This window comes from Pongo pygmaeus, chromosome 6 (genome assembly GCF_028885625.2).
Source record: "Pongo pygmaeus isolate AG05252 chromosome 6, NHGRI_mPonPyg2-v2.0_pri, whole genome shotgun sequence".
Classification (NCBI taxonomy): Eukaryota; Metazoa; Chordata; class Mammalia; order Primates; family Hominidae; genus Pongo; species Pongo pygmaeus.
This window is the reverse complement of record NC_072379.2, coordinates 22420825-22432911: the sequence shown is the minus strand read 5'-3', so window position 1 is coordinate 22432911 and position 12087 is coordinate 22420825. Positions and strand designations below refer to the sequence as shown.

General features: G+C 40.3%; 2 pseudogenes; both read left to right on the top strand.

The window, feature by feature from the left end:
* LOC129041463 (septin-14-like) overlaps nt 1-12087 on the top strand; it is a 59112-nt pseudogene that overhangs the window by 40541 nt on the left and 6484 nt on the right.
* On the top strand, nt 1730-2869 carry LOC129040957 (borealin-like; annotated as a pseudogene).

The following is a 12087-nucleotide window of genomic DNA, read 5'->3' as shown; positions in this document are numbered from 1 at the left end:
AGTGAGCCAGGATCGTGCCACTGCACTCCAGCCTGGGTGAAAAAAAAAAATGCTCCCTTTGTGGGCCCTAGCAGAATTCTGCCCTGTGTTGTGTTCCACTGTGACAGGGCAGTCACTGAATTCCAATGCAAAGTCCCACGGTCACTTCACTCTCCCTCCCCAAAGCACACAGATTCTCTCTCTGTTCAGTATGGTGCTGCTGGGGGATGAACGTCAGCAGACGCAGGTTACACAAGACTCTTTACTACAATCTTCAGTGCCTCTTTTCTTGATATAATGTTAAAAGCAGGTACTGTGATTGCTCACCTGATTTTTCATTCTTATGAAGGTGCCTTCATGCATGGATAATTGTTCAATTTGGTGTTTATATAGGGGGCTGACTGAGGAGGGGTTCTATTCAGCAACTTTCCTTCACCCCACTCCCCATTTTAGCAATTTTGAAATATACAGTAGCTTATTATTAATTTTGGGCACCATGCAGTGCAATAGATCACTGAAGCTTACTCCTCCAGTCTAACTAAAATTTTGTACTGTTTGATCAGTATTTTCCATTTCCCCATCCCTCTGCCTCCCCACTTTCCTCCAGTCACCACCTGTCTGCTCTCTATTTCTGTGAGATTTACGTTTTTAGTTAACCACATATAAGTGAGATTATGCAGTATTTGTCCTTCTGTGCCTGGTTTTTTTTTTTTTAGCATAATGTCCTACAGTTTCATTCATGTTTTACACATGACAGGATTTCATTCTTTTTAAAAGCTCTACAGTATTTTATTCTGCACCTTGTTGATGGGCACTTTGATTGCTTCCATGTCTTGGCTATTGTGAATAATGATGAAAAATATAATGCTTAGGAATAAATCTAACCAAGGAAGTAAAATATCTGTGCACTAACAACTGTAAATCTTGGCCAGGTGCAGTGGCTCACACCTGTAATCCCAGCACTTTGGGAGGCTGAGGCGGGTGGATCACTTGAGGCCAGGAGCTTGAGACCAGCCTGGCCCACATAGCAAAACCCCATCTCTACTAAAAATACAAAAACTTAGCCATGTGTGGTGGTGGGCACCTGTAATCCCAGGTACTCATGAGGCTGAGGCAGGAGAATCATTTGAGTCCGGGAGGTGGACATTGCAGTTAGCTGAGATTGCACCACTGCACTCCAGCCTGGGTGACAGAGCAAGACTCTGTCTCAAAACAAACAAACAAACAAAAAAATACTGGGTGCAGTGTCTCATACCTGTAATCCCAGCACTTTAGGAGGCCGAGACTGGCAGATCACCTGAAGTCAGGAGTTCAAGACCAGCCTGGCCAACACGGGGAAACCGTATCTCCACTAAAAAAATAGAAAAATTAGGCTGGGTGCAGTGGCTCACGCCTCTAATCCCAGCACTTTGGGAGGCTGAGGCGAGCATATCACCTGAGGTCAGGAGTTTGAGATGAGCCTGAGCAACATGGAGAAACCCCGTCTCTACTAAAAAATACAAAATTAGCTGGGTGTGGTGGTGCATGCCTGTAATTCTAGCTACTCCGGAGGCCGAGGGAGGAGAATTGCTTGAACCCTGGAGGCAGAGTTTGTGGTGAGCCGAGATTGCGCCATTGCTCTCCAGCTTGGGCAACAAGAGCAAAACTCCATCTAAAAAATAAAAAAATAAAAATTAGCCAGATGTGGTGGTGCATGCCTGTAATCCCAGCTACTTGGGAGGCTGAGGCAGGAGAATCACTTGAACCTTGAGGCGGATGTTGCAGTGAGCCGAGATCGCACCACTGCACTCCAGCCTGGGCAACAGAGCAAGACCACCTCAAAAAAAGAAAAGAGAGCTGTAAAACTCGATTTAAAATTGAAGAAGAGTTTGCCTTCCTGCTCCTTATCTGTTGCTCCCCACAGCCTCCACCGAGCATCATGGCTCCTAGGAAGGGCAGCAGTTGGGTAGCCAAGACCAACTCCTTAGGGAGGTGGAAGCTCACCTCCTTTCTTAAAGACTTTGACCGTGAAGTGGAAATATGAATCAAGCCAACTGAGTCAGTCAGGCAGAACCTCTTCAAGGAGATGGATAACCTCTACAACATCCAGATCCTGTGGCTCCCCTAGGCGCTGCGCAAAGATGAATGTCTCAACTACTTCTCCTTTGGAGGAAACAAACAAGGCTTAGAAGAGGCAGCAAAAGCTGACCTGGATATCACTGAAATAAGCAAACTAACTGCAGGAGCTATTCAAACACCCCTGAAATCTACTAAAGCATGAAGGATGATACAAGTAGATGAAATGATAGTGGAAGAGAACGAAGAAGAGGAAAATATACACAGGGATCTTCAAACTGCAAGAGTCAAAAGGTGACCTCCATCCAAGAAGAGAACTCAGTCTGTACAAGAAAAAGGCAGAAGAGAAAGGTCAAGCTGTGCTAACACTGTTACCCGAGCTGTGGGCTGATTGGACGTGTCCATAGTGAAACCAGCTCCAGGCCTGATACCCAGATTTGACTCGAGGGTCTTCATGATCCCTGGCCTGTGCACTCCTGCCACAGGAGAGCAGATTTACAACATCTCAGGAAATGGCAGCCCTCTTGCCCACAGCAAAGAGATCTTCTTCACTGTGCCAGTGGGTGGCAAAGAGTGCATGTGATTATTTGCCAGTGACTTGCAGAGGCTCAGTATTGCCCAGCTAGATCCGTAGGCTTTGGGAAACATTAAGAAGCTCTCCAACCATCTTGCCCAAATCTGCAGCAGCACACGCACCCATAAATGAGAAACCAAAGTTGACAGGATGGACTTTTTTTCTTTCCTTGGGACAGAGTTTTGCTCTTATCACCCAGACTGGAGTGCAATGGCATGATCTTCACTCACTGCAACCTCTGCCTCCCTGGTTCAAGTGATTCTCTTGCCACAGCCTCCTGAGTAGCTGGGATTAGAGGTGCCCACCACCATGCCTGGCTAATTTTTTGTGTTTTAAATAGAGACAGGGTTTCACCATGTTGGTCAGGCTGGTCTCGAACTCCTGACCTCAGGTAATCCCGCTGCCTTGGTCTTGCAAAATGCTGGGATTACAGGCTTGAGCCACCGTGCCCAGCCAAGACTTCTTCCCTTCAGGCTTATTGTTTGAGTGTAAAGTTCCAAAGCTAGGAGCCATGTTCCTCTGGGGAAATTCAGGAAGGGGAGAGACATGCTCTTCCCACACCAGTTAGGTAGAGCTGTGCTGTTCAGCCCTCCATCCCAGTTGACCCCAGCCATTGCTTACAGGGACCATGCCATGGAAACATCCTGTCAGTCTCCAACTGAATCTTCCCTGCTCTCTGAGCGGCTGCCTTCTGCCCCCTGTACCTCAGCATCCTCTTTGCCCTGCCCTGCCTGCAACCGAGGTGGTGCACAAGAACTCCATGTTCTCTAGAAGACTGCCTCCACCACCCCTACCCAGAAAGCCTTTGCATCTGGCATTTCTGCTCTCTATGCTTGAGACTGGGAGGTTTATTTTTTTTTATTTTTTTTTATTTTTTGGCAAATCTATTTATTTATTTTTCTTATTATTATTATGATTATTATTATTATTATTATACTTTAGGCTCTATGGTACATGTGCACAACGTGCAGGTAAGTTACATATGTATACATGTGCCATGCTGGTGCGCTGCACCCACCAACTCGTCATCTAGCATTAGGTATATCTCCCAGTGCTATCCCTCCCCCCTCCCCCACCCCACAACAGTCCCCGAAGTGTGATGTTCCCCTTCCTGTGTCCATGTGTTCTCATTGTTCAATTCCCACCTATGAGTGACAATATGCGGTGTTTGTTTTTTTGTTCTTGCGATAGTTTCCTGAGAATGATGATTTCCAATTTCATCCATGTCCCTACAAAGGACGTGAACTCATCATTTTTTATGGCTGCATAGTATTCCATGGTGTATATGTGCCACATTTTCTTAATCCTAGTCTATCACTGTTGGACATTTGGGTTGGTTCCAAGTCTTTGCTATTGTGAATAATGCCGCAATAAACATACATGTGCATGTGTCTTTATAGCAGCATGATTTATAGTCCTTTGGGTATATACCCAGTAATGGGATGGCTGGGTTTAGACTCAGAGAAGTGAGCTTTGGGCCATGAGAGAGCTATTCCAGAAAGTAGGGGGAACTGTACAAATCAGCAGAGCAGGACAGTTGGCATCAGTAACCTCAGCAGGGAACATGCACATCTCCCCTCAGGCACTCATCTCTCCTCCCCCTCCCCATCCTTTTCCTCCTCCTGTGGGAGGTGCTCAATGGGACTTTGGGATCTTTCACCTGCTGTGCCCAGTAGCACTTTGAAGCCCACTTGTGAAACAGTGTTTGGTTTTTTGTTTTTTGGTTTTTTTTTGAAATGGAGTCTCGCTCTGTCACCCAGGCTGGAGTGCAATGGCATGATCTTGGCTCAGTGCAACTTCCATCTCCCAGATTCAAGAAATTCTCCTGCTTCAGCATCCCAAGTAGGTGGGATTACAGGCACATGCCACTACACCTGGTTAATTTTTGTATTTTTACTAGAGATGAGGTTTCACCATGTTGGCCAGGCTGTTCTTGAACTTCTGACCTTTAAGTGATCCACCTGTCTCAGCCTTCTGTAGTGCCGGGATTACAGGCATGAGCCACTGTGCCCGGCTGAAACATTGTTTTATGTTTATCCCTGTTTACAGAAGACCAAATACTGGTTTGGTGACAGCTTCTGTGTCTTACTCTTCTACCTCCCTAGTCAGTGGGAATTTGGATAAGGGAATTGTAGGGCTTAGATTCTAGGGTTTTTATGTGACTGATCACAAAATAATTCTCTTTAAGCTATCTATGGCCCAGTGGTCCCTGCCAAGTCTGTTGATTTCAGAAACCACTTCTCTTTTATGGGGCTCATGGGGGCAGGGGCTGGTGTGATTTGCCTGGTGGCCTCATTCTCTGTGTTTATCCTGTGTCTGGGGCATGGACTTGGTTAAATGGAGTCAACAGTGAGGCCCTCATGCTGCAGCCAGCTCTCTGCCCCAGAGAATCCTGTGCTGTGTTCTAAGAATTTGAGAACTAGAGTCCTCACCCCCAGGCTTGAGGGCACATGGTTTTCTCAAGTAGGGCTCATTGTGATATTTGTTATTACTTTGCAACAAGACCATTTTAGTAATACAGTCCTGTTCAAGTTTAATTCTTTTAAGTTCTTTTATTCTCCTTTCTTTGAGATTTTTGTGTATATTGTGTGTATATATATATACATATATATATACACACATATATATACACACAGACATACACACATATATATATATTTTGTATATATTGTTCTTCTGAGTAATGGTATCTCTAAACTGATTGGTTGTAATCAGAGCTGGTACCTGCTTTCAATAAATTCTGGTTTTGTGTTTACAAAAAATTGGAGAAGACACAAATAAATAGAAAGTTACCCCATTTTCATGATTAGAAGAAATAATATTGTTAAAATGTCCATACTACACAAAGTGCTCTACAGATTTAATACCATTCCTATCAAAATTCCTAAGTCATTTTTCACAGAAATAGAAAAATTCCTAAAATTATACAAAACCAGAAAAAACCCTGCATAGTCAAAACAATTTTGGGAGAAAACAACACAGCTGAAAGTATTGTACTCCTTGATTTCACAATATATTATAAAGCAATTGTAATCCAAACAGCATGGCACTGGCGTAAAAACAGACACATTAATCCACATAACAGGATAGAATGCCCATAAATAAACTTAAGTATAGTCAATTGATTTTTGACCAAGGTGCCAAGAACACATACTGGGCACAGTATGGTCTCTTCAATAAATAGTATTGATAAAACTGGATATTCACACGCAGAAGAATAAAATTGGACTCATTTCACAGCATGCAAAAAAACAATTCAAAATGCATAAAAGTCTTAAACTCAATACTTAAAATTATAAAGCCATTAGAATAAAACAGGGGAAAAGCTCCATGACATTGGTCATGACAATTATTTCTTGAATGGAACTCCAAAAGCTGGCAGGGTGCAGTGACTCATGCCTGTAATCTCAGCCCTTTGGGAGGCTGAGGCGGGTGGATCACCTAAGGTCAGGAGTTTCAGACCAGCCTGACCAACATGGTGAAACCCCATCTACTAGAAAGACAAAAATTAGCTGGGTGTGGTGGCGGGTGCCGGTAATCCCAGGTACTCTGGAGGCTGAGGCAGGAGAATTGCTTGAATCTGAGAGGCAGAGGTTGCAGTAAGCCGAGATCATGCCACCGAACTCCAGCCTGGATGACAGAGCGAGACTCTGCCTCAAATAAAATAACATAAAATAAAATAAAAAGAAGAATTTCAAAAGCACCAGCAACAAAACCAAAAGAAACAATTAATAGCATGAAGATATAACCCAGAGACTGGAAAAAAATATTTTCAAATTATACATCTGATAAGGGGCTAATGTCCAAAATATACAATATTTTTGGTATGACTCTAACAACTCAATAGCAAGAAAACAACACAAGGAAAAATGGGCAAAGGATCTGAACAGGCATTTCTCAAAAGAAGAAACACAAATGGCCAAAAGCAATATGAAAAAAATACTATCTCTAGTCATCAGGAAAATGTGAATTAAACACATGATGAAGTATCACCTCATGTCTGTTAGAATGACTATTATCAAAAAGACAAACGATAACAAGTGCTGGCAAGCATATGGAGAAAAAAGAATTCTTTTTAAAAAAAATTTTGTATTTATGTTCAGGGGTACATGTGCAAGTTTGTTATACAGGCAAATTCCATGTCATGGGAGTTTGGTGTACAGATTATTTCATTACACAGATAATAAGCATAGTACTGGCTGGATGCAGTAGCTCGAGTCTGTAATCCCAGTACTCTGGCAGGCAGAGGCATGTGGATCACTTGAGGTCAGGAGTTTAAGACTAGCTTGACCAACATGGTGAAACCCCATCTCTACTAAAAAATACAAAAATTAGCCGGGCATGGTGGTATGCGCCTGTAATCCCAGCTACTTAAGAGACTGAGGTGGGAGAATTTCTTGAACCCGGGAGGCGGAGGTTACAGTGAGCTGAGATTGTGCCTTTGCACTCCAGCCTCAGCAACAGAGCGAGACTCCATCTCAAAAACAACAAGAAAGAAAATGCTCACTTTGGCAGCACGTATACTAAAAAAAAAAAAAAAGGAAAAACAGTAGTTTTTCTATCCTCACTTTCCTCCCACCCTCAAGGAGGCCTCAGTGTCTGTTGTTCCTCTGTTTGTGTTCATGTGTTCTCAATATTTATCTCCCACTTATAAAAGACAGGATGCGTGATATTTGGTTTTCTGTTCCTGCATTACATCACTTAGGATAATGGCTTCAGCTCCATTCATGTTGCTGCAAAGGACACGATCTTGTTCTTTTTTTTTATGGCTGTGCAGTATTCCATGGTATATATGTATGTTTTCTCTATCCAGTCTACCACTGATGGGCATTTAGGTTGATTCTATGTCTTTGTTATTGTGAATAGTGCTGTGATACACATGCCTATGTCTTTATGGTAGAACAATATATATTCCTTTGCGTATAAACCCAGTAATAGGATTGCTGGGTCAAATGGTAGTTCTGTTTTAACTTCATTAAGAAATTGTCAGGCTGGACACGGTGGCTCATGCCTGTAATCCCAGCACTTTGGGAGGCTGAAAAGGGTGGGTCACCTGAGATCAGGAGTTTGAAACCAGCCTAGTCAACATGGTGAAACTCCATCTCTTACTAAAAATACAAAAATTAGCTGGGCGTGGTGGTAGATATCTGTAATCCCAGCTACTCGAGAAGCTGAGACAGGAGAATCACTTGAACCTAAGAGGAGGACAGAGGTTGCAGTGAGCTGAGATCGTCCGACTGCACTCCAGCCTGGGTGACAAGAGTGAAACTCTGTCTGAAAAAAAGAAAGAAAGAAAGAAATTATCAAATTACTTTTCACCATGGCTGAACTAATTTATATTCCCACCAGCAGTTTATATACATTCCAAAGAGAAAAGGGAATTCTTAAACACCATTGGTGGGAATTTAAGTTGGTACAGCCATTTTGGGAAATAATATAAAGGTTCTTCAAAAACTAAAAATAGTATTACTGTATGATCCAGCAGTACCACTTCTGGGTATGTACCCTAGTGGAATGAAATTGATCTGTCAAAAGATATCTGCACTCACATTTTTATTTCAGTCTTTTAAAATATATTAAGACTTATTTTGTGGCCTAACATATAATCTGTCCTGAAGAATGTCTTGTGTTTGTTTGAGAAAAATGTGTATTACATTGCTGTCAGATGAAATATTCCACATATGTCAATTAGGTCTGTTTGGTCTAAAGTGTAGTTTAAATCTGACTTTTTTTTTTTTTTAACTGATTTTCTGGCTGGATAATCTATCCATTCCTGAAAGTAGGGTATGTAAGTTTCTTACTATTATTGTAATATAGTCTATCTCCCCCTCAGGTCTATTAATATTTGCCTTATATATTTAGAAGCTCTGATATTGGGTCCATATATATTTACAATTTTTTTTAATGAACTGACCTCTTCATCATTATATGACCTTCTTCATATCATTTTACAGTTTTTGACTTAAAGTCTATCTTCTGTGATAGGAGTATAGCTCTCTGTGCTCCCTCTTTGAGTTTCTAATTGCATGGAATATCTTTCCAACTAAAGTATGTATAATTGTAAGGCCTTTTTGCTAGCAGAATTTACTTTGATAAAATTATTTACACTAGTGATGTTATATTACATATTGTTAGCACTCCAAAATACCCAGAGGTAGTTTATAACATACAACACAATTGTTAATAAAAACCTATAGCATATATGCATATAAAATATTTCACTCTTTCTTGCTTATTCTTCAGGTAATAACTTTAAAGCAAATTTGCTAACCTATATATAATCTCTGCCTATAGTTGGTACGTATAGTACAACCACACTTATGTGGTTTAAAGAATTATAGCTATTAATAGCTATTAATAATGTATTCATTCATTATTTCATGATTTCATTCATTCATGATTGTCAGGGATTGATAATGAATGTGGTTGATTCACTATTATTTTTTTACTAGTGGAAAATGAAAATCACTGTGACTTCATTAAGCTCTGAGATACGCTTCTTTGTACCAATATGGAAAATCTAAAAGAAAAAACCCACACTCAGCACTATGAATGTTATAGGTACCAAAAACTGCAGAAAATGGGCTTTACAGAAGTAGGAAGGTGAGTAAAAATATTGCTAGCACAACCAAATGGATAATTTAGGAGTCCCCTACAAACACAAGGTACAATAATTTGGGTATGAGAATAATTATACTTCTCCCATCTTGAACCATCCTAAAGAAAAATCCTGAATGTTAGATGTTTTAATCATCTTTTGATGAAGATAGAGATAGTTAGTAGGAACAACATAATGTGAGATCTCATTTTTATGCTGAAATATGTATATACAGTACATATATAAGTTGAAATGTGTATCAAAGAAAAAACCCAGTATTCTATTTTTTTTGTATTTATATGAAAGGTATATTTATTATATGAAAGACAGGATAGCCTGGGCACAGTGGCTCATGCCTGTAATCCCAGCACTTTGGGAGGCCAAGGCATACGGATCATCTGAGGTCAGGAGGTCAAGACCAGCTTAGCCAACATGGTGAAACCCCATCTCTACTAAAAATACAAAAATTAGCTGGGCATGGTGGTGTGTGCCTGTAATCCCAGCTACTCGGGAGGCTGAGGCTGGAGAATCACTTGAACCCAGGAGGCGGAGTTTGCAGTGAGCTGAGATTGCATCACTGCACTCCAGCCTGGGCGACAGAGCTAGAATTTATCTCAAAATAAAAGATAAAGAAAAAGATAGAAAAATATTAGCAAAGTTTGACAAAAGATATTAAGAAGAGTTTGATGGAGGAACCAGCTGAAAAGCTGTAGTGCAGTGTCCTGGAAGTTAAATGAGAAAAGTTTGAGAGCAGGTGTACTTCTCTAACTTGAAGAATAATACAGCTGGGTGTGGTGGCTCCTGCCTGTAATCCCAGCACTTTGGGAGGCCAAGGCAGGCAGATCACCTGAGGTCAGGAGTTTAAGATCAGCCTGGCCAACATGGTAAAACCCTGTCCCTACTAAAAATACAAAAAAAATTATCCGAGCATGGTGGTGGGTGCCCATAATCTCAGTTACTCTGGAGGCTGAGGCAGGAGAATCACTTGAACCTGGTCAGCAGAGGTTGCAGTGAGCCAAGATCATGCCACCGCACTCCAGCCTGGGCAACAAAGAAAGACTCTGCCTCAAAAAAAAAAAAAAAAAAAAAAAAAAAAAGACAAGTAGGACTCATGTTGCAAAAATATGGCACTGCAGTGTATATAATCCAGTTATATCATTCATTGTTCTCTGCAGACACCAAAAATTTAACCATCTTAAATGAATAATATTTTGAAATTTATTTCAAAATATTATTGCTTTATTTTAGACTATTTGCCTTATTTTAGACTATTTTTGAAAATCGTCTCATACATTAGAGGTTTCCCTGAATTTTATGGTCAAAAGATGTGAAGAAGTATGACATGCTGGAAAGTGGTGGGGATAAGAATTCACTCATACAAGTGTTGGAAAATTCTGGTATTCTTTACATATACTCTCTATATATTCTGATCTTAAGTATTATGCCTTGGTTTTTACATCTTATGATATGGAAATTTCCATTTTGTGCTGCTAAACATGAGAGAATGTTGGTAAATTTCCTTATATAGGACCTTACATACAATATATATTTTTTACATGTTTATACTAGCATTATTATTTTTTTTTTGAGATGGAGTCTTGCTCAGTCTCCCAGGCTGGAGTGCAGTGGCACAATTTTGGCTCATTGCAACCTCCTCATCCCAGGTTCAAGCGATTCTCCTACCTCATTTTAATATGACTAAGAAAACATTTCTCTTTAGTTTTCAAGAAATCTCTGAAGCCAAAAGACAAGAGTTCTATGATCAATGTCAGAGGGAGGAAGAAAAGTTGAAACAGAGATTTATGCAGCGAGTCAAGGAGAAAGAAGCAACATTGAAAGAAGCCAAAAAAGAAGTCAGTACTGAAGTTGGATATAATTTGCATTAATTTTTGGGTGCCCGATTAATTCAGGGGTTTAATCTCAAGAGTTTAGTTTTTGGAGGATACTTGCTGTTTTTCAAAAAGTAAGTTTTTACCATGTAGATTGGAATATAGCCTTTATAAAAGTATAGTCTGTAGTGTTTTTTCAAGAGAACTTAGATAATTTTCCACTTAAATAACCCTTAAGATCATTTTATAAAAATTTATTTATTTTATTTATAATTTAAATTTTCATGCACAAAGTTTAATTTGTGACAAACCCAAGCCATTTACTTTTGAGAAGAGTCTTGTACTGTCTAATGCTATTAATGCACTAGAAAATTGTCTTCATTTTATAAATAAGCAAATGTTGACTAATGCTGGCCTTGATTAATGAGAAAATTTTAAGTTGGTAAATTATTTTATTCCATGCCATTTCTAATAAAATGGAAAAGAAGGCTATTAATATAGTTTTAATTGCCACAAATACGTTTTTGGTGAAGACATATTTTTGAAACCATAATTTCTTTCTCTCAAGTGTAGGTGGCTTTAGTTTAAGAACATTTAGTGTTGTTAGGTAAACTGGAACATGAACTTCCTTTTTCATAAAAATAAATTGGTAATTAGGCACTATAGGCCAGATGTCTCACTCAAAGACAGTTGAATTATAAGTAATAAAAATTTTGGCCGGGTGTGGTGGCTCAAACCTATAATTCCAGCACTTTGGGAGACAGAGGCAGGCAGATCACCTAAGGTCAGGAGTTTGAGACCAGCCTGGCCAACATGATGAAACCTCGTCTCAACTAAAAATAAATTAGCCAGGCCTGGTGGTGCATGCCTTTAATTCCAGCTACTTGAGAGGCTGAGGCAGGAGAATTGCTTGAACCTGAGAGGTGGAGGTTGCAGTGAGCCAAGATCGCGCCACTGCCCTCCAGCCTCGGCAAGAGTGAGACTCCTTCTCAAAAAAAAAAAAATCCATTAGCTTAGGTATAAAGGAAAAGTCTGGAGGTATACAGGGGTAC